Source organism: Oenanthe melanoleuca, chromosome 9 (genome assembly GCF_029582105.1).
Source record: "Oenanthe melanoleuca isolate GR-GAL-2019-014 chromosome 9, OMel1.0, whole genome shotgun sequence".
In the NCBI taxonomy this organism is placed as follows: Eukaryota; Metazoa; Chordata; class Aves; order Passeriformes; family Muscicapidae; genus Oenanthe; species Oenanthe melanoleuca.
The window spans coordinates 15,027,516-15,050,094 of NC_079343.1; positions in this window are offsets into that span (position 1 = coordinate 15,027,516).

Below are 22,579 nucleotides of genomic sequence, written 5' to 3' on the forward strand. Positions count from 1 at the left end.
GAATATGTGTGGATCTCAGCACTGGAGCTGAATTTTTAGGAGAAACCATAAAAAAAATGCTGGTAGCACAAATTTTCTTTCTCATTCCTCGCATTTTCTCCATCTGAAGAAATGAAAATAAGTATGAGAGGACTCAGCAGTGAGCCTGTGCCTGACACAGTTTGAATGTGGGTTAAGAAGACCAAAAAAAAAAAAAAAAAAAAAAACCAAAAAAATCCAAAATAATTGTTATGCCTCACAAGACACCCTCAGAGCCAACAATCTGTGAGGAAGTAATTTATGTCAACATATTGACATCACAAATCACCAACGTCCTCTTTAAAAAAAAAAACAACATTATTTCTTCTAAATTTCCTTCAGATGGGAATGACTGATCCCCAAGAAAATGCAAAAGGACCTTGAAAGGAAAGGCTGCAGTGGCTTGCAGGGACACTCCTCCCAAGTTTCCAGCACAATTATATGCTTATTACCTCGGAAGAGTTCGAAAACAAGCAAGCTGCAGCTTTTAATGAAGCTTTCATAGCAGTGAGAACTATGAAAAAGCATTTAAAGCAGCTCATCTCCTCCTCTATTCAGGCTCTCTTTCATTTCCAGAGGCAGTTGAGAGCAGAAATTGGATGCCATCCAGTTTGGGTTTAGAAGGAAGCAGAAAAGGAGATAATGGCGGAAGTTTGTGCTTTCTTCCCCCATGGAAATTTGAGCATCTTCAACGTTTGATCAGATTTTGAGGAACACGAGACAAAAAAACCACCCAGCAGATATTTCCAATCATGCATTTTAAAAACCTCAAAAGAGCTTTTGCAGAGCCTGCCTGTATCCAGAGCTGCTTCAGACTTTGCTTTTTTTTTTTTTTTTTTTTATTATTTTGGGGGAAGATGTAGAACATAACCAGTTACTTAGCCCTGGCATCTGATTATAAAATCCTGACTCAGAGCATCTCCAAGTTCTGCTTACAATGCACAGACATACATCCAGCCCTTTGTACTGTCAGGCTGCCTCCCTAACAAGCCAGAAATATGTATGTGAGTGGAGAAGACATTCCAGGATCAGAGGAGCAGTCACTTAACAATATGTCATGGAGACTGATCCCTTTGTCAACCCACAAAAGCTAAATGTGACCCCAAAGGAGACATCTTTTATTATGGGAGATGCAATTTTCTTGCCCTTTTATGGTGTTTTTTTTTATTACCAGCATTATTCACAATTCCCTAATTAGAGAGGATAACCTTGGTACACAGGTTTTTCCTCTTCAGTTTGGGTGCACACAGGTGTATTTGTGCAATAAGTTGGAATAATATTGCTTTTCCTTTCTGTTTTTCTGTACAGAGTTCAGTGGGCCACAATATTTTTCTCTCAGTCTGCTCTAATGCTGTGATCTCACCTATGCACTCGAAAAGATGAGGCTGAGCAGTCTGGTCATTTGTTTTTTCAGTTTAAAAGAGCTCCTTTGAAACTTTGCAACCAAAGCTTATTTCAGATTTTATTTCTAAAAATGCACTAGACCCTTCCAGTGAAAAATGTAATGACATTGCAAAATTGTCCAAATTCAGGATCTCACCTTCCCTTTGGTGCTCCTGGCTTTGTGTGCCAACCTGGAACACAAATCCCCAATGTGGGAAAAATAAAGCCATTGCTTTGTAGGTGCCTAAAACTTGGCATGGGGAATTCACAAAGGGTATTGTTCTTGCTTTGCCTGTTTGCTTTCACAAATTGCTGTTCACAGCAGAGTATAGAGCCTGAACCTGGAAAGGACAAAACATGGGATATTTCTGGGTTCCCAACAAGTTTCTGCACAATTGTGAAGAAACTCCATCACACAGCAAGGAATTGACACTAGAGAGTACAAAACCTTCTTTTTCCAGACCTTGGAGAGTCACAACTCTTCTTTTGAGGGAAGTTGTGAACCCACAATTCCCTGCTCAGGATTTCACCTGACAGACCCAGCACAGCCCTAAATGTCAGCTGTGGGGAAGTGATTCCTCTATTTATTTATTTGTTTTTCTGTCCAGATTTCACTGCCCAGAAGCCAATGAGGGGATTTTACAGCAGGGTTGGTGACATTCTCCAAATACAGCCCAGCTGTAAAACACTCAGTAGAGTTTTCTCCTTTTTACTTCCTGGCAGTGAGTTTTGGTCCTGCCAGTTAAACCCACCTCAGAGAAGGAGAAAGAAAGAGAGAAATGACTGCTCAGTGAATCTCAGAAGAATTATGGAGTTGTACAGCCCCAGAAGGATTTTAGGCAGTTTTATATTGCCCAGCTCAGCTCACATTTATTTTGTCTGTCTCAGTGTCTGAGCTATGTGCTGGGTAGAGAAAACTTCCTCTGCTGACTGATGGATCTGAGCAATCTGGTGTGGATCTGGCTGCATGAAACAGAAAAGAGAGTTCTTAGCTGCAGAGAAGGCCAATATCTGCATTTTATTCTATATTTATTTTATTATGCTATAGCACATTTAATGCAAGCAAGTACTAGAGAGTGTTAAAACTAGTTTTCACATAGAGAAAAACAAAGAGTCAGTAGAGAATTAAGAATTTTTCAACAGTTAAATGCTTCCATATAAACTCAGTTATGTCCAACTGCTTGAACTCAGAGGAGGAATAACTGCAGCAATCTGGAAATCTGTGCTGCAAATATAACTCTCTTCTAGATAAAAACATAAACATATCCTAAATCAGAGTAATTATCCAATTCTGAGGGCTCTGACTACATGAGACACTCAAAGTCTCCCAAGAACCTGGAGACACTCTGAGCAAAGTGCTCTGCCAGTGAAGATTTATCCACAGGTTCACCTGATAAGATTTTTCATCTTGTTTTGAGCAGTGCAATTTGCCCTCCTCAGCACGCTGCCTTGCATTCATATATGTACAGAAGAACTGGATTGATTATCTGCAGGCTTCCTGCCACTGAACTCAGCAAATTAGCTGCTCATGATTCCAGCAAATGACTGCTCTTTTTTTTATTCTTTTATTTCTGGTGCTCTGGGAGAAATTGAACTGCAAAGCTTTGGCTGGGAAGCCAAGAGCTTGTTCAGAAGCTCCCCAAAGAAGAAAAAGCTGGAGAGCTGCTGTTAGAATTGATCAAGAGTTACAGGAAAATGTGGGATGGTTGTGGTGTCCCAGAGAATCCAAGGAAATCGAGCTCTGACTCTCTTGGTGCCTTTTCTGCAGACTGAGATCGGGGGCTGTGTGTCCCATGCAGAGAATCGTGGATGGTTTGGGCTGGAAGGGACCTTAAATCCCCTGAGCAGCTGAGCCAGGGCTGGACAGCCCTTTCCACGAATAATTTTACCAAATTTCCACCCTGACCTCCCCTGGCCCAGCTGAGGCTGTTCCCTCCCCTCCTGTCCCAGTTTCTGGGATAGGATCCCAAATCCCCCTGGCTGTCCCCTCCTGCCAGGGAGTTGTGCAGAGCCAGAAATTCCCCCTGATCCCCCTTTTCTCCAGGCTGAGCCCCTTTCCAGCTCCATCAGGAATTCTCCAAACCCTTTCCCAGCTCCCTCAGGAATTCTCCAGCCCCTTCCCAGCTCCATCAGGAATTCTCCAGCCCATTCCCATCTCCATCAGGAATTCTCCAGCCCCTTTCCAGCTCTATCAGGAATTCTCCAGCCCATTCCCAGCTCCATCAGGAATTCTCCAGCCCATTCCCATATCCCTCAGGAATTCTCCAGCCCATTCCCAGCTCCATCAGGAATTCTCCAGCCCATTCCCAGCTCCCTGAACACGCTCAGTCCTCTCCAAGTCCTTTTTGTGACCCCAGGGCTGTGACCCAGCTCAGGGGGATTTCACTGCAGGCAAAGCAGGATGCTGTTCCTTGTGTGACCACAAATCAGGAGCAAACCCAGCTCTAGAAATCAGGGTTGAACTTCACTCCACCAAACCTCCATTTCTCAGGATTTTCCTCCTGTCTACCCACAGCTGTGTCAGGAGTGAAGCATCTCACCAAGCCACAAAGCATCTCCAGCCTCAGCTCAGCTCTCCAGCTCTGGGATCTGGGATCTGGGACAAATCACTTTAATTTTGCCTCCTGGTTTTCCTTTCACCTTAGCAATGCACTTTCTGCCACTTGGGAGAAGCTGCTTATTTCCTTTGGCCGTTGCATGGACTTGGAGTCCAAATGAGAAATGATAATTCATCATTCCTCAATTGTGCTCTCTGCCAAAAAAAAAGACAAAAAAAGGAAAAAAAGGAAAAAAAGTGAAAAAAGCTCATTGCAGTCTGGGAGGAGCTGTGATTCTTCAAGGAGTAAAGACACCCTTCAGTTCTGAGGATATTCTGCTGCAGTGTCCCCAGCTGAGCTAAAACTGCTGGAAGGTGCTGAGGGCAGGGAGAAGAGCTGACACAGGGTCCTTGATGGAAAAATCCCACTTTTCAGGGAAAATATGGTTTGAAATGCTGCAGGGAGAGCAAAGCCAAAGCTCCAGGACTCTGGGTATTCACTTGATGTTTCCTTGAGAAAAAGTTTATTAAGTTCTCCTTCACCATTTGTTTTCCTCTCTGACCATTCATTTTTCCTAAAAATCTCCTTCTCTGAATACAAATTTGTCAGATGAGGTTCTTGGACACTGAAGAAGGAGAATGAAGCTCTGTGGCACCCAGCCCCACCCAGCACAATTTGACCATTTCTCCTCAATCTCAACAATTCCAACCCCCTCTTCTTCCTTTGCCTTTTAAATGTTTTTTGTATCATTTTATCCTCCCTGTTCATTTTTTTTTTTCCCCTTCCATAAAACCCAATAAAATATTAATGTGGCATAACAAATCTGTCTGTGCTGGGAGTCTCTTGGAACTATTGATGAAGCCATGAATAAATTATGAATCTGGATTTTGCTTGTGGTATATCAGATTTCACGTGTTTATTACATTTTCTGTGAAGTAAGCTCATCCAACAGAGGTTGTGGTTTTGTTTGCCTGTTTTTATTTTAGGTAGCCCTTGATTTATTAACTTTTGGAAAAGGTAATGTCTGATGTAGTGTAACCTAAAATATGAAAATTCCATTTGGATCAATTGTTTTAGTTTTTGTTATCTGGAAAAGAAAAAAAAAATTAAAAACAACCCTCTACTTATCCCAGAAAAAAGATAAAAAGACAATTTTTCTTTTCTTTATGTTGTTGTGCTGCATCTTGCAATATCACCTTGGCCTAAGGAAAAAAACTTCCAAATGTGATGAGTAGTGCTCACTTTAAAAAAAAAAAAAAAAAAAGAAAAATATCCAAACCTTGAGTATTGTAGCAGAAATTCTATTTTCTTTGGGAAATATGTCTCCCTTTAGCAATCTTAATCAAAATTTTTATTCCATTTTTAATTTATTCCAATTTTAAGTATGGGTTGTTTTTTCTGAAATTACAATGATATGTTAGAATTTTTTATATATATATATATTTTTTTTAATAATTTTTTTTTTTTTTTTTTTTTTTTTTTGAGGCAGATTGATGCCAAAATAAATCTGAAGTAGTTTTTCTGGAGATGTCTTCACTGCTGAGAGTTTTCCTTGTTTATTGACAAGGGATCCTTGTTTGGGCATCTTATTCCTGCAATAATCTGGACAGAGATGGGATTTTTTTATAACATGGATTTTCCACTGAAGGGAGGCAAAAGAGAGTTTGGAGTTAAATCTCTGAAAAAAAGAATTCCTGGTGCACAGAGGTCACTTCCAGGCTGGCAGAAATTAAGAAATCCCTCCCTATTTAGGCTCTTCCACTCATCCCTGCAGGCCACACAGAGCATTAAATTCTCTGCTCCAGAAATGGAGGTGAAAATGCTGATAAGCTGAACCTCAGGAATTGAGTTGGGAGAATAAAATCTCTCAGTCTTTTAATAAAAAAGTGTGTTATGTATTTAAAACAATTTGCATATAGGAAAGAATAAGGAAGATGAGTGGGAATCTTTCAAAAAATGAATATAGAAATTCCATTATGATGCAATGTTCATGTTTGAAAATGTTAAAATGCATCCTGAAAGATCTTTTCAAATTTGAAACTGCAGGTAGTATTACAATAAATTAATAATTGTTGTTTTTTCTTACTAAATATTTCTCAGGTAAACTCTGCCTTGCTTAAAATGACATGAAGCCCAAAAGTTCTGCAAAGAGGAGACAAAAAAGGGGAACTGCAATCCAAGAGGAGAAAGGTGAGGAAATCTGACTCAGGTGATGTCACCTGGTAAAAATCCTCTCAATTCACAAGGTTAAGCAGAACAGGAAAATTCAGTGTTTGGCTCATTAAGGACATTAATAATTGCTATTAATTATCAATAAAACCTAAACTCATGGTGAGAGGGCAAAGCAGGACAGAGGATTTTAGTGTTTCCTTCTTTGTTTTAAGCACAGCTCACCTGCACAACCCCTCCAAATAAGTGTTTTTCCATCACATATTCCAGTAATTCAGTTCCTTAAAATGCAGATCAGAGGATTAATAATTAGGAACAAACAGCCAGCTGTAATTCTCCCAGAGTCTTTCCTGTTTTAGGTGTGCAGTGTCACTCCTGTGGGCCTGGGTGACATCTTTGCAATGAGTAAAACATTTGAGAGTTCTCATAGAAATAAAGGAATTTTCCCCCCACCTTCCCTGGGGATAATTGCTGGGTAATTTCAATTTAATTCCCAGACCCTTGGCAGCACCTCCCAGCACCTCTCCACTCAGTGATTCTGCTGCCCACCTCCTCCAGAGCCTGCAAGGGGCTGATCCACCAAGCCCTGGCAATGGGGTGGGAAATGTGCACTTGGATGAGAACAGGCACTCCCAGGAGAGCAGGGGGATGCAGATGAGTTTCTCCAGTGGCCTGAGCGTGGAATTTTCCTGGAATGAATGTAATAAATGGGCAGAGCAGGTGCAGCCACCCCTCCAGCAAAGGCAGGAGGGGCTGCTCTGAAGTCACTAAAAAATGAGTCAAATTCGCTGGGCAGTGAGAAAATGCAATGCATCCTCTCTGAGAGGAGAAATCACAGGTTTCCACCTGTTTTCCCCCTTTTTTTTTTTTGTGGTGAAATGCTCCCTGGAGGAATGATGGTCGTTGTCTCCTGTGGATCTCAGACAAAGGAGGCTGCTTCATCCATCTGCACTCCTTGCTGCAAAGTTATAATTAAAAATAAGTGTTAAAGCTGATTCCAGCCTAACCTGGCACTCCAGAGCTGTACAATAAAAATCTCCTCGTGCTCTCCTCGTCAGGAGAGCCCTGGCTGATCCAATTCCAGAGTCCTGCAGGGGTAATTGAAGGCTGCAGGAGGTTGTTCTGCACAAGCTCAGAGCAGGACTCAGCTGAGAACGTGTCAGATGCAGCCACAGCTCAGCCCCATCTCCTGCAGGTTTTGGGGAGGATCAGGACAGGGCTGAAGGTGAGAAGTCCAGCACTCTGCACACTCAAGGATTAAGAGTGTTTATATCCACCAGGCAGTGGATATATGTTGTTTTTAATTAGCAATTACTTATAGAAATGGTATTAATCTTTTTTAGCGTTAACTTCTGTGCTGTGACAGCTTGGTTGGGTTTTTCTGGCTGGGAGGAAGGATGATAACACTGCCAGATGATCTGTCTCTGAGACAGGAAGATCATTCTCTGAGTACATAAACAGTATGAATATATATGCCATGAATATATTTATAAATATGGCCAGGATAGGATCTGTTTAAACAGGAAAGGTCAGGATTGAGCCCTCAGGAATCTCATTTCAGACAAACCAAAGCCTGCACTTCCATCACTGTTTACATGTGCTCACTCACATTTCACTGTGGAAATTGCCTCTGCTAGAGTTTATTTTATACTTTGCTTGCAACTGGAACTGAGTAATTTTCTAATTTATTGAGTTCTCAGACCCTGGGACATTGCTGTGCAAGGGTGCTTTGAGAACCACCTCAGTCCTTGTGCAGTCTGTCCTGGCATCCAGCACCACCCCAGAACCCCAAATTTCCCAATTTTTCTGCATTTATTTTTAAAAATGAGCAAATAGGCTGTGATCTTATCCAGCTACTGATTTGTGTAGCTGCTGATCTTATATGCTTGGGTGGCAGATGGATGGTGCAAGCTGTAAAATACTAAGGCAAAGAAAAGGGTAGCCTGTGAGATTACTAATCAATTTTCTAAAGAACTGTCTTGCAGAAGGGCCAGCTGTAAATTGTTTCATATTTCTTCTTAATTTACACAAAACCATCTAAGGTGACCTGCTGGCATCTGTCTGTGTTGACTTTCATGTATTTTATTGGTCTTTTAGCACTGCTTCTATTGCTCATCAGCTGCTCTGAATGTGTCTGTAAAGTTTCCCAAGGAAAATAAAGATGCTTAAGGTGGAGATGATTTCCCTCATTTTGGGACACATTACATTTATTAATCTAATGCTGAATCTCTTCATATTTCTGCCTTGGAAAGTGTGAATGGCAATTGAGGCTCTCTTGTGCTGGGTGCTCTGCTTCTTAATGGGACATATCCTGACAGCCAATCTCCTGCACTGGATAAAAGAGATAAAAGAGGGGGAAGAAAATTTATCAGCAGCCTCTTTCACAGATACAGAGTGAGGGAAGACTTGTTCAACTCACATAAAATAATCTGTGGCATGGTCAGGGGCTGAACTTTGATGTTTGGGCTCTTCTTCTCAGGGCCAGGCACACACTCATCCATCCTCAATTTCAAAGGAATAAAGATGAATCTCCTGGGAAAAGCCAGAATTAATTGAGAGGAAGCAGAAATCTGCTAAACTGGAAATTTGAAAGTTACTGTTGATGGGAGAAACATTAAAAAAATGTCTGTATATCACTTGCATTTTCTAAATATTTCAAGTGATAGCAGCTTTGATTTTGGAGTGTGGGGAAGATGATCTGTCAGCTTCTCTAAAATTTGCTTTGTTTCTCAGAGAAGAAAGAAGAAAGTCTTGTGGTTTAAAAACAATAATTGAAGTTTGTTAATTTGCAGCTCTTTGCTTTTGCCTTCAAATAATTGCACTGTAACAACTCAAGAAGGGTGTGTGATAGTTGCTGCAAACACTCCTAATGAAGTGATTTGCTTTTGCTATTAATACATCTGAAGAAATCTCAGCAAAGCTTTCATAAAAGCTCATTGGACTTTTCTATCTGTGTCTACATCCCAGCATCTGATTATTCCCTTTGTTATTTCCACCAGGCACTAAAGTGTTTCACTTAAAAACTGAGGACAACATCCTCAGCTGCTCTGAGTGGGAAAACTGCCTGGGCTCCCTCAATTACACCCACAAGGATCTCCCTCCTACCTCAGAAAATAAAACCCATTTCTGTCAGCAACAGCAAGATGCTGCTTCAACAGAAGGAAAATACCTCTTAAATGAATTTATTTTCTCTTTAACTTCCAATATGACTGTAATTTTTTATAATAAGGGGTAAATCCTGGGTAGGACAAATGGTTTAAATATTTAAATGCAGAGATTAAACTGGTTGTTGTGAGTTTACTGAATCTGGAGAAGGCAAGCAGTGAGATGATAAAGAGAATTAGGGAAGACACAGCAAGCAGGAGAGGAATTAGGGATGCCAAATAGCAAAGCTTGGCAGCACACATTGGCTGGGAAGTTTGGGTCTGTGATCAGTGACACCAAAACCTCAGGTGATTTATTCATAAAGGCTCTGCTTAGCTTTGAAGTCAGAGGGAATTTTCCCTTACTACAGGCTTCAAGATGAGACCCCAGATGACAAAAGGCACTGGATCAAGGAGGGTGCAGTACGTTAGTGAAATGCAGGGTGTCACTTCTGCTCACTCAAAGTCTTTTCCCAGTCCTTGGCCAGGCTGGGTGCCCAGCAAAGCAAGGCTTTCATTAGGAGTGAATCACAAACTTCACCAGCTAAAGACAATCTTTAGCTCACTAAATTTATGGGGGAAAAAACCCCAACACTCCCCTCACGACCAAACTTTAGCTGAATATTTCAATATTTACAGCAAGGGATGTAAACCTTGACAGGGGTGATAAAATCAATATCAGCTCTTTCTTTGCCTGTTATACCCAACCCCACCAGCGAATCTTTAATTTTTTTTGGACTTAACTCTCACTGCAGCCCTGCAGAAGAGGGCTGAAGGTCCCTTTTTTGGGATGATAATGAAGGGTGTGTGCTTTCTCCTGCAAAGACCTCGTTAACTTGTTCAGGGGCACTTTTATTTCTGGCATGTGTCTGCTGCAGTATCTGCAGGAGCTGGGAAATGAAACCCCACTCCACAGCAAAGTAGTTCCTTTCCCTCTTTCTTTTCAAGGACAAGGGGCTATTAGTGGCCTTTCACTCTCCAGGGCAGGAACTTTTCAGGCTTCAGAAATTTTTACCCTGTTGAGTGAAAGCAATCCATTGAATTTCTTTATTGCTTTCATGTTGCTAAGGTCTACCTTCGATTTTTGAGAAAATAATTAACTGCTACTCAAGCCAGGAGAATGAAACTGGAGAGTAACACAAAGAAATCCTCAAATAACCCCGGAATAGTATGAGCTGATTTTTTATTTAGCTACCAGTTCTGAAAAATCCAGGGGAATCAGCTTGGGTTGGCTTTAAAAAAGCATTTGAAACCCTTTTGAGCCAAATTAAAACTGGAGGTTTGCTTGTGGAATGAAATCCTCCACTTGTTCCAGGCTCCTAAAAACTTTAAGATTATTTAATATTTAATTTTTTAAAAGTGAATATTTTTTCATTTAGTTAAACTTTAAAATTATTAGCTTGATTTTTTTTTTTTTTTTGGTCTACAAATTGCATCACCCTTTTTCTGACTGAATAACTAAATGCAACTGGCAAAGTATTATATTAGCAATACAAGTGGATTAATCTTGGTGGTTTTGGAAAAGCAATAGGCAAATTAGGCAATTTTTTTTTTTCTAAGAACAAGTCTGATCAACAAATCAGAAAAGAAATTACTATGTGTGCAAGGTTAAAAAAATTTTTTGCTAGCAAGTCCCATATCCAGAGATAATAATTAAGAAATGCATGTTAAATTTTGTTGTCCCTAAAAAAAAATCTCTGTGTATGGACTGTGAAACAGAAGAGGAACAATTCTTCCTCCAGCTGGAAGGAGTGGTGGAGGACTGGGCACATCCTTTTTTAATATTTTTATTTTTTATTTTTTTTTTTGTAGGGATGCACTGAGGAGCAGAGAACTCAGAGGAAGCAGAACATGATTTCATAAGGGGAAAATAGTTTTTTATTTGGAGGTGAAGAGCATTGGGCAAGTGCTGAAGATGCAATTCCCAGCACATCCTGGTTTTTGGAGCATCCCTGGGTTTGTGCCATCCCCACTTACACCCAGGTACTGCAGTTTGTGCTGCTGGTGTTGACAGGGATCTTTCTGCTGAAAACTGGGGGAAGGACAAGCCTTTCACTTCTCTTTAGCAATGAAAAAATATTCTTGGTGTTGCTTCCATTGTTATCAAAGGCTCAGTAACTGAAACATGCAGGTGGGAAAGGAGAGAGTTTGAATTATTCAGAGCTCCTCTGAATTTGGGCATCTTTATTTCCATGTCATTTGGAGTGCTAAAGGCACACACTGATATCTCAGCCCAGGGAAACAAGACACTAAACCACAAATGCAATCCATGGAGCCACCAGCTGGGAGTTACTGGGCAAACTGGTAAAAAATATTTCTAAGTTCTTTGTGCAACAATATCGGTGAAAGTTCCCTGAGAATCCACAGAGGTGTCAAAGCATTTCAACAGGGACAGCAGAGGCAAGAATTTGCCATTCAATGTCCACACACAGATCATGGAAATGCAAAACAATGAGTCAACGTGGCACCTCACCTTGAAGGTCTTTTCCAACCTTAATGATTCCATTATTCTGTGGGATGGATCATTCAGAAAAAGGCAAATCTGTAAATTTTATTGACATTTGCAGCTGTCATAGCAAATACCTCTGTACTTCACAAATATATTTTAACCACCACTCTCAAAACATTAGGTACATTTTTCTTCTATTATTTTAGGAAGCAAGCTCCTAATTCTTCCTGTTGAAAATCTAATAATCCTGGCTATATTTGTTGTCTTTCAGTTTAAAAGTCTTAAAATTTAGAAAGTTTCTTATTTTTTTTTTTATTGTAAAAGTACCCTTGAGCTAATAGCCTGCAAGTCAGCTCCAAGAAATTAATGGTACAGCCAGGGAGAATCAGGTGTATTTGACTTTTCATCTTATTGAAAAGGTTCAAAATACAACCTACAGGAATTGATTTAAGTGTCAAAGCTGGTATTATAAAAAATGAAAATTAACTGTCAAAGAGTAAATAAAAGGAAGAAAAGATGTGACACATCTATTCAGTCCTTGCTAACACAAGCCAGGGTCAGCTGTCCTGAAAGCAATCTTGGTAGATGTTCATTTAATCATGTTTGAAAGCCTTTTCTTTGCTAAAAAAATATATATTTTCCATAAACTACTCCAACTTTTAGCCATCCTTACTGTTAAAAAACAGAAAAGGTTTTCCTAATAAGCTTCCTTTGGGATTATTCTATCCAGGCAGCAGAAAACACTTTATTTAGGAAATTACCCTGAAATTATTTTATTCCTAATGCAATTTTCCCAAAGGGCATGATGTCTGTAATTCCAATTTGTACCACATCCAAGCAGCAACATTAAAGACAATATCACATTTTTGGGCAGGGTGGTGGAGCAGGGGTGGGGTCAGTGGTGGTGCTCAGGATGGGAGGTTTGCTCTCAAACCTCTCCTGGGTGTTTGTGCCCTTCCCCTTGTCCAGGATGATTGAAAACCTGCTGCAGGAAGAGCTCTGAGCCCTTTTCCCAAAGGCTCTGCCAAGTCCTGGCATCTCCCATTTTTGGGGATCCCCCATCCCATGGGCTCCAGCTCAGGCTGGGCTTGGTGGATGATCCAGAAATTCTCCCATCAAACCTTATTTGACTGTGGATGTGCTGGGATTTGTCTGACCAGAAGGGGCAGCTCCTACTGAAAAGTTTCATTCAGGGGAATAAATTCAACCCAGACATGTAGAATGTGTTTAAACTTTGGGACAGCAGAGAGCATTTGTAAATAGAGGCACTCAAAGCAGACAGTGTCTGGGCTACAGTGGGGACATCAAGGGACAGCTTGAGGATAATATACCAGAATTATACAGCAATCTTCTCATCAGTGACCCAAGAGTGTTTACAGGACTCTGCTGAGGTTTTCTGGACCAAAGTGCTGTCCCAAATAACCTTGGCATGGACAAGACCAGGAGCAATTGGCTGTCATTAATTATGGATCGTGCAGAGAGGATATTTTGTGCAAAATCAGATCATCCCAGAACTCCACGGAAAGCAGGCTGCTCTATCAGCAAATGTGGTCCTTGCTTTACCTTCCCCTCTGGGTGATTGAAGAGAGGGATAACGAGGTTATTGTGGATGGAAAGGAGTGGCCAAGGGCTCAAATGCCAGCAGGGCACTAAACTTTGACATCAGAACCACTGCAGTGATTGTGTGGGGTCATCAGCTGTAAATGTGACATGAAAAACGTTCAAACTTCAGTTTACAGAATGGCACAGCACACCAGGTTGTGACAATCCAGGAGCTGAGCAGGAGCAATGTTTTCAACATCAAGGAAAAATTATTTCATAGCAATGCAGCTGGTCTGGCACACTGAAATATGGATTTTTAAACTCAGTCAGTGTCACAGGGCTAAACTCTTCCATTGCCACAGACAGACAACAATTTGATATGGAAAATGATGTTTAAAAATGCTAAACTGTGCATTTTAATGAATTTCATCTCAGAATAAAGGTTATCATGTTGTGTAGGAGATAACAGGATGGCAGGCCCATGGCAGTGGGAACTGCATTGTGTCACCTGGCACAAATCTCATGAGAGAATAAAAGCTGAAGCATGTTCCTATAAGAGACAGATCTTGAAATTTTATATTTTAATATTATAGTCTGATTTTTGTTGGCATTATTAGTGTTTTGCTTGGATTCAAAACTGAAATAGCCATCAAACTTGTCTTCCAAGGAGAAATTCCAAATTCTATTGAAATTTAGTGACACAAGAGAAGAACCAGAATTAATTTCTTAAACCCCACTGGAATTACTGGAGGTTTTGAGCAGGGTCTCTTGGGGAAGCCATCAATCATTCCACTCATTCTGGCCCAAATGTTTATCATTAAATTGTCCTCAGAACTGTTTTCATTGTCTGCCACCTGACAACTGAAAGCTGATTTTAGCTCCACCCCAGCTTCTTGCACCATCACCTTTCACCCTCCTCATTATTCCACACTGACATGTGCTGTGGATTATTTGCACTTGTCCAGTAACTGCTAAAAATGGCATTTAACTCCCAGATGTGATGGGAGGTTCAGCTTGCATTTTCTGCCATTGTTGCATCTTCACAGTCTGATTTGAAATTTCCCATTACAATTTGGGAGTCAATAATATTCTGTCTATCATCTATCTATCTATCTATCTATCTATCTATCTATCTATCTATCTATCTATCTATCTTTATCTATACTTATCTCTATCTGTCTATCTATCTATCTGTCTGTCTGTCTGTCTATTTATCTATCTGCCTATCTTTATCTATACTTATATATCTATATCTATATCTATATCTATATCTATATCATCTATATCTATATCTATATCATCTATATCTATATCTATATCTATATCTATATCTATATCTATATCTATATCTATATCTATATCTATATCTATATCTATATCTATATCTATCTATATCTATATCTATATCTATATCTATATCTATATCTATATCTATATCTATATCTATATCTATATCTATATCTATCTATATCTATATCTATATCTATATCTATATCTATATCTATATCTATATCTATATCTATTTCTATTTCTATTTCTATATCTATATCTATCTATATCTATATCTATATCTATCTATCTATCTATCTATCTATCTCTCTATCTATATCTATGTCAAATCTATATCTAATCTATATCTATCTTTCTGTCTATCTATCTATCTATCTATCTATCTATCTATCTATCTATATCTGTCTATATATAATCTATATCTATATCTAATATCTATCTATATCTATATCTATATCTATATCTATATCTATATCTATATCTATATCTATATCTATCTATAATCTATCATCTATATCTATCTATCTATCTATCTATCTATCTATCTATCTATCTATCTACCATCTATATCTAACTATATTTCTATATCTATCTGTCTTTTTTTTTTTTTTTTTTTTTTTGGCACCTGGCTTCAGAGCAGTTACTGTAGAGCTCTACAATTCTGTGTAAGTCAGGGCTCTGATTTTCCTGCCCCCTGGTGCACTAATAGGAGGGGTTGTGGTTACTACAGAGTGCAGTGCTGGAATCAGCACCAAGCCCTGAGCTCATAAACCCAGATAAAATACAGCTCCACCAGAGCTGGCTAGTAGTGCCTGGCAGTGGATAAATATCAAATATTAATATTTTTATTAACTGAGAATTCAGAAAGTAATCTAATTAGCAGCCTAATAAAGAAAAATATTTGCTGAGGAATTAATCACACCTTGAGAGAGTTCACTCCATTAGTTCTGACATCTTCATCTGAAGGAGCTGCCTCTGCATCCCAGTCTGGGCACCATTAAATGCAATTAATTGGGAGGAAACAGCTGCTGTTGTATCATTTGCTATGACCAAGACAGAGATGTGATTACAGAGCTTTTTGTTAGAAATATTTTCCTGATGAATCCTGATTATTCTGGAAGTCAGCAGGCTCCAGGAGGAGAGTGTTGGGAAATATCTGGGAAATATGAGGGAGGGATTTCTGCACTCTCCTGGAGCTTGCCCATGCCTTGGGGTCTTCACAGCAGCTTGGTGGGAGTGGAAATGAGGATTTTGAACAGCACAGACATTTCCCATGTTTCAAACAGCAAAACTTGCATGGTCCTGTCTCAGGGAACAGCACAGCAACAACAGGAAAATAAAGGGATGAGGTTTGTCCAGCCCACCCTGTGCAAACTCTCAGGCTCTTTCCTAGAAGAGACATTAAAGTCAATTTTCCAGACTAGTTTTAAGACACCCAAGTGATGAGATACCCTGAGGGGGTTTTTTTATGATACTTCTTTACCTCCTGTCCTGATGTTCAACCTTCATTTTTCTTTTTCTTACTCTTCATGAAATTACCCCAGGTTATGAAATTTTGTCTATTATATCATTTAATTGCTCTCTTCTCTGACTCTGCAGCTTAAAAAGCAGCAAAAAAATACCAGCAAAATTAAACTAACAGATGTTGTAGCTGAAATAAAGCAATGCTAATTATTTATATTTTATGGAAAAAAAAAATCCCATTTGTAAGTTTAATGCTACACCACATCTAAATACTGGTAATAATGGAATATAGAACCTTTGTAGACATAATTGGTTTGGATTTTTTTTTTTTTCCATAAAGAGAAAATCAGCTGCAGATTTTAAAGGAATTGTTTGAGTCCTTGCAGAGGGAGGGGATAGAAAGTCCCAGCTCCTGCTCATCCCTTTGCCCTAAATCTCACTTTTCTCCTTGCAGTGCTCCAGACTAATTCCTGGATGTGTGAATCCGTGTCAAACACAGCCTGCCACGATCTAAGGAGTGTTTGTGCTTCTGATTACAGCAGGAGAACAATAAAAACTAAACACCTCTAAAGCCCTGAGGCAAAACCCGGAGTAAGTGGTGTTGGGTGGGAACGAGTTTAAACAAAACCAAAATGTTTGTAGGAGATGACAGGGAAGATCCAAGGAATTATCCTCCTTGCCAGGCTATAAAATTAAGTGGGAAGAAGCAGCCATAAAACACCGAGGAGGAAAAGGTGGTTTCATTTCTGAGCTGCTTTGTGGAGCTTTTAAGCTGCACACCTTTGCTCCAGCCCTACCCAGCACGTCTGCTGCCAAAGATAGAACATGATTTAAATTTCCTCCGGGCTCCCCAGCCTTTCAGCATCACTGATAGCAGAGCAGCAGTAATCCTCACCTCCTGCCTCCTGCTTTTGCTCCCGGTCTCTTTAGTGGCTCACATTCCTGGTTTTTTCCAATAATGAAGGCTTTCTGCTGATAAAACTATTACATATTTAAATGGCATTTTCAAGCAAATGTAGTCTCCTCTTCTAAACGTCGAGGCCAGGCAAGCAAAAAAGAGCCCAATTTAAGGGAAGGAGACTCAAGCAGATGGGTAAAGTACATTCTCTGGGTGCCTGCACTAAAATGAGAGGAGATATAAAGCAGCAGGAATTGGTCTTCTAAGAACATCTTAATGCAGTCTCTTCACTGCCCTTTTGCTTTTATAATACTTGAAAAATGTTGTGTTTTTGTTGGGTTTTGGGGTTTTTTTCCCCTCCTCTGGCTGGAAGTCAAGCCTCCCTCCAATCTCAGCTGCTGTGTCCTGGGAATTTTCAGCACTGCAAAAGCTCCTCTCGAGAAATTTTGGCTTCAGATTGCCAGAGCCACCTCATTCCCAGCTGAGCTGAAACCTGGGATTTGGGGAAGTGGCTCTTTCAGGCAGAGCTTGGTGTCAACCTTCCAACACCCAAACAAAATTCAAACAAAATTCAAACGAAATTCAAACGAAATTCAAACAAAATTCAAGCAAAATTCAGTGTCATGCTGCTGTGCTCTCCTAATGAGAGCACTCCATGAGCCACCCCAGGGTTTCTGAGGAGTGGAAACTGAGGGAATCATTCCCCAAAAATTTTCCTCCAAAGCTTTGATTGCTTGGTGGAAGCAAACTCTGTAAAGCCTCCTCCCTCCCAGGGATGTAAAAGCACTTTATGGGGACACAGCTGACCAGGAGGTTTTGATGGAGAGCAGGAACTCATCCTGAGTGGTTCACCTTGGCAAACCAAGGTTTTAGTGCTGTTTGCTGTTTCACACTTGTTGGGAGTGCTGAGAGAAAAGGAACAGCCAGGGGGACCTGGGTACTTCAGGCTCTCTCTGAGGCTTGGAGTCAACAGAGATTATTCTGTGAGGCACAGAGAGAAAAATGGAATGCTCAGAATCTTCTCCAAACCATTTTCCACACAAAGCAGTCAATAACAACACAGGAGCATGGAAGGATTTTTTTTCCCCTAAAATCAGGAGTGGTCCAGAGACTGATGCCTGTTCTACACCAGGAGACATAAATAATATCCCTAAATCTCATCAAGCCCCGAATTCTGGTGCAGAGGTTTCCCCATTTTTTTGGATCCAAAGCAAATCTGCTGGAATCAGAGGGCAGCCCAAGATAAATAGCAGGAGACTCAGGCCAAGAGAGAAAGAACAGAGAGGGCAAAGTACAAGCTGGCTCCAGGGAGTGGAAAGGGAAAAAAAGCTCAAAAATAACATTGAAAAATGTTTTTGATTTTTTTTTTTTTTTTTTTTTCCTATCCCTACCACTGAACACACCAACAAAAAAAGGCTCCCAAGGGATGGTCAGAGGAAGATTATTGTGGAAACTTCACAATGCTTTAAAATGCATTTTTTTTTCCACCCACATTCATCTGAGAGACTGGGAAAAAGAGATAAGGAGAGGAGATGAAATAGTTCAGGGAATAAAATATTAACATATACACAGCATGTCAGAAGCACAAATAATGGAATATCTGATATTTGACTGTTTTGAGCTTTGTGATTCCCCAAAAGGATTTCATTTGCATTAATTAAGTGTACATGAGTATCTTTCACCCACGTCAGGTTTTAAAGAATTTTAACAGAGTGGGAGAGAGGAATCACCAATATTCACATGAAAAGGAAATCCCCCATCTTCCACTCTTTTTCTGAAATTTCACTATTTGTCATTGGAAATTTTAGGAAAACATTCAATATGTATTTTAAAAAATATCAATAAATTATAGTGCTTGCTGAGGAAGATTGTCTCTACCTGCCTGGTGACACACAAAGGAAATAAATTAATGTAATCTAAAATTATAATTTTGTGTGTGCTGTTCATTTGTTCATGTGTTTTCATGTATCAAGCCACAAAGCAATGAAATTCACTTTAATTTTTTACTTTTTTTCCACTTCTCTTGGATGCAATGACAAAGTTAGGCTGATTCAGCACACCAGGAATAATTTTGACACTTGCAGTTACCAGATGAGGTTTAATATTGGAATTCAAGCTGTCAGGGGAAATCTGCAAGTGTTTGCACATTCATGGGTTTATCCATAAATGTTTAAGAATTTGCAAGTATTAGAGACCCATTTTCAAATAAAATTTAAAAAAAAAAGAGAAGAAGGGAAAAAATACATTTTAATCATTAGGGGAATTAAACAGAACAAAAGTAACAAAAAATTCTCCTCTCTGATAGTAAAGCTGAGGCACAGAAAGAGCTTTTTTAGAAATATTCCTGTTTTTTTTTTAAGATTAATGATTATATCACTTTGTGAAGATCTATCTGTGTGCTCATCTTCATCTCCCCCTCCCACCACAAAACCAGCCTGGTTTGAAGGCTGAGCCCTTAAATTCTCTCCCTGCAACATTTTCCCAGGTGGATCCACTGTGTTAAAGCCCTTGAGAAAATACCAGATTGGAGTTTTGGAGAAAAAAACAGGGAAATGAGGATAAAAATCAGCAAGATTCTGAGCCCCACAGTCATCACAGCATCTTACTGGGAACAAGAAGAAACCAGAAATAAATGGGAAGCTGCTTTATTCTTCTTCTTCTTTTTATTATTATTATTATTATTATTATTATTATTATTATTATTATTATTATTATTATTATTATTATTATTTTCTCCAGGATTTGCATAGAACTTGGCATAGAACTCTGAGGTCAAGGTAGAAGTTTTGCTTAACCTTGAGGATGGGTTGTAGAATCAAAAATATAAATAGCTTAAAGCTCCTCCAAATTTTCACATTCCCATCATGAGATGACACACAGGATTTAAGTCATAAGTTTTTTCCTAAATTAATTAATTTGTAATATCAATTTTAAAACAAAGGTGGTCTCAGTGCACAGGAAACCTGTTTGCAAATGTTTCACCAGCACAAAAAATATGGGGGGTGTCTGACAGGGGTTAAAGCAGCAACACTGACTCAGTGTTTTATATTTCATCTGAATTTTTTATTTTTTTTGCTGTTTATACAGTGCTACGACTCACACATTTCAAGCACTAAGTGCAAATCATTTCTCTCCTACCACTGAGTGTTCCCATTCATCATCTGCATTACCCTTTCCTAAAGCAGGCAAAAAATAATAAAAAAAAACGTTTAAAAAAACAACCATGCTGAATTATTATTTTTTTATGCTCTTGAAAAGGAGAAAAAACTTTTTTTTGTTGTGTGAGGACAAGAGGCATTGAGATTAAATCATGGGGAGATGATTCTGCTCAGGCATTACAGAATTTTTGGGGAGTAGGAGTAAATAAACAAGGAAGGATATTTATCTGATCAGGTCTTAGGGAAGAGAGATGATGACTCTTGATTGCATGACATTTTCCTAAATGATGCTCTTGAACCCATTTTTTTTTCTCCCAAATTACCTCGAGGAAGCTGAAGGGTTTGTAGGCAGAAATGTCCAGCTCATCATTAAAAAAAGGGCACAAAAAACAGAAACCAAAAAAAAACTGATTTCACAATCTAGATATAAAAAATCATTTTGAGGTCTTTACTTGTCATTTTGCCATGGAAATTGTTGAAAGAATGGATTGGTAAAGTCTGCTCATTTTGAGGTGTCCCATGAAAAAGAGACAAAATAGGTCAGAAATAAAAACAAAAAACCCACAAAAACAAATTAGGCATTCAATAAATTGTTGTCTATAAGCAACAAAAGTTTATAAAGGGACAAGGTCCTTTAAATTTGGTTTTTATGATTTTTTTAAATATGATTATATTTAGATTTTTTTAGAACAGCAGAATTATTGCCAGTGAAGGCAGTTTTACCCTGGGTAGGGCAATCAAGGTGGAAATGTGCCCAAAACCCTCAGAGGATGGGGAGTTCTCCCTCATTTTCTCTTTGCTGACCACAGCTCCTGGGATTTGTGGCTTGAGCCATTTCTGGAAGGGGTTGGGAGGGAGCAGGATGAGGATCAGACACAAAGTCCCTGCAATCAATAATTCTCCTCTCAGGTAGCTCATGTTTTATTTACAGGCACAGCTGCAGGTTTGGCAGGAGCCATTTGGGAAGGCAAAGGTTAAAAGGAAGTTCAAACATCTCTGGTCCTACAGGAAATTCTCCCCTTGGATCTTGGTCACATTCCTGCAGATGTTGCTCCTTCAGCACCCTCTGCATGGCCAAGCAGCCATGGATCTGCATTCCAAAAATTAGACAAAATTAGACAAAATTCTGTATTTTGAAAGTGAGACCAGCATTCTGAATATCTCATTTTTTGGGATATTTGTATCTTTAAGGTAACACATTACCTAAAGGAAGTTATTTTTTCACATCCAGTAACTGTTGCCATTTTCATTGTTCCTAAAGCATGAAAAATGAAAGAGAGAAAATAACACCAACTAATACTTGGTGGAGAAATTTATCTGTTACAAACACAGATTGGGCAAAACCAAAGTCTTTAATTTGTTAAAAAAGTGTGTGAGGCAATCCCAGAAAGGTCAGAGGAGATGTGAGCAAAGTGCTCCAAGTTTCATCCAGCAAAATATAAAATACAGGAGATGTTTCAGTGACTTGCTCCCTGCAGGAGCATCCAGCTCTATGTGAATTAGGAATGCTGAACATGGACAATTAGGAGGTTCATTCTGCTAAATTGTTTTAATTATTCTTGGCAGAGACAGAACAATTCTATAAGAGTTATTTATGATTTTTTTTTTTTTTTTTTAATTAATGGAGGAATTGAAATGAGGCGCTCGAAACAATGGTGCACTTGATTAAATATGCACAGTGCAATTGGCAGCTGAACCCTGGAGCTGAGGGCTGTGGCTGTCCAGCCTGGATGGATTCCATGCCTTTCCTGCACAGGAATTTTAAACATGCAATGCATTTGTGCTCATAAATTTCACAGAATCACTGAATTATTTGTGTTTGAAGGCACCTCAAGGATCATCTCATTCCAAACCTCCACCGTGGACAGGGAACCTTCCACTGGAAGGATTTCACTTGATGATGGTTTGCTTGAAGTTTTCAAACCAAATCAATCTCTGATCCACTGGTTAATTCTTGGAAATCCCCACACACGTTGCAGATGAGATATTTCAGGAGCATCCAGAATTTTCCTTGGTCTGTTTCCAATCCAAGGGAAAAACCAATTGATTTTGGTGGGAGCAGAATGAGGACAGTGCAGTGACTTCTGATAGTGTCACCCTTTTATAAAAAATGGACTGACAGCAGGGTTGGGGAGAGTTTTAGGACAAAAACATTCACATCTTAGAATGTGAAGCTCTAATTTTGGAAGCCCCTTAACCTTATTCAGCATAATTTCTTGCCCAGTGAATTGCCCAAACTTTTAATTCTCAAACACACCATTTTCAGTGTATAATGAAAAGCAATTAAGATGTGAATCCCATTCAGCCAGGTTGCCTCATACAACCTCACAACCCTCTTCTTTCTAAGCCAAAATAATCCCTTTATTAGTGGTGAAACAAAATTAGAGAAGAGCTAAAGAGCTTAAAAGCTAAATAAAAATATTCCTATGATTCCTATTCCCCTTCAAATAGTCTTTGCAGCATTTAAAAATGTCATTCAAAAGCTGCAGAGATACTTTGGAGTAGAACACTGCCTTGCAGGATGCTGC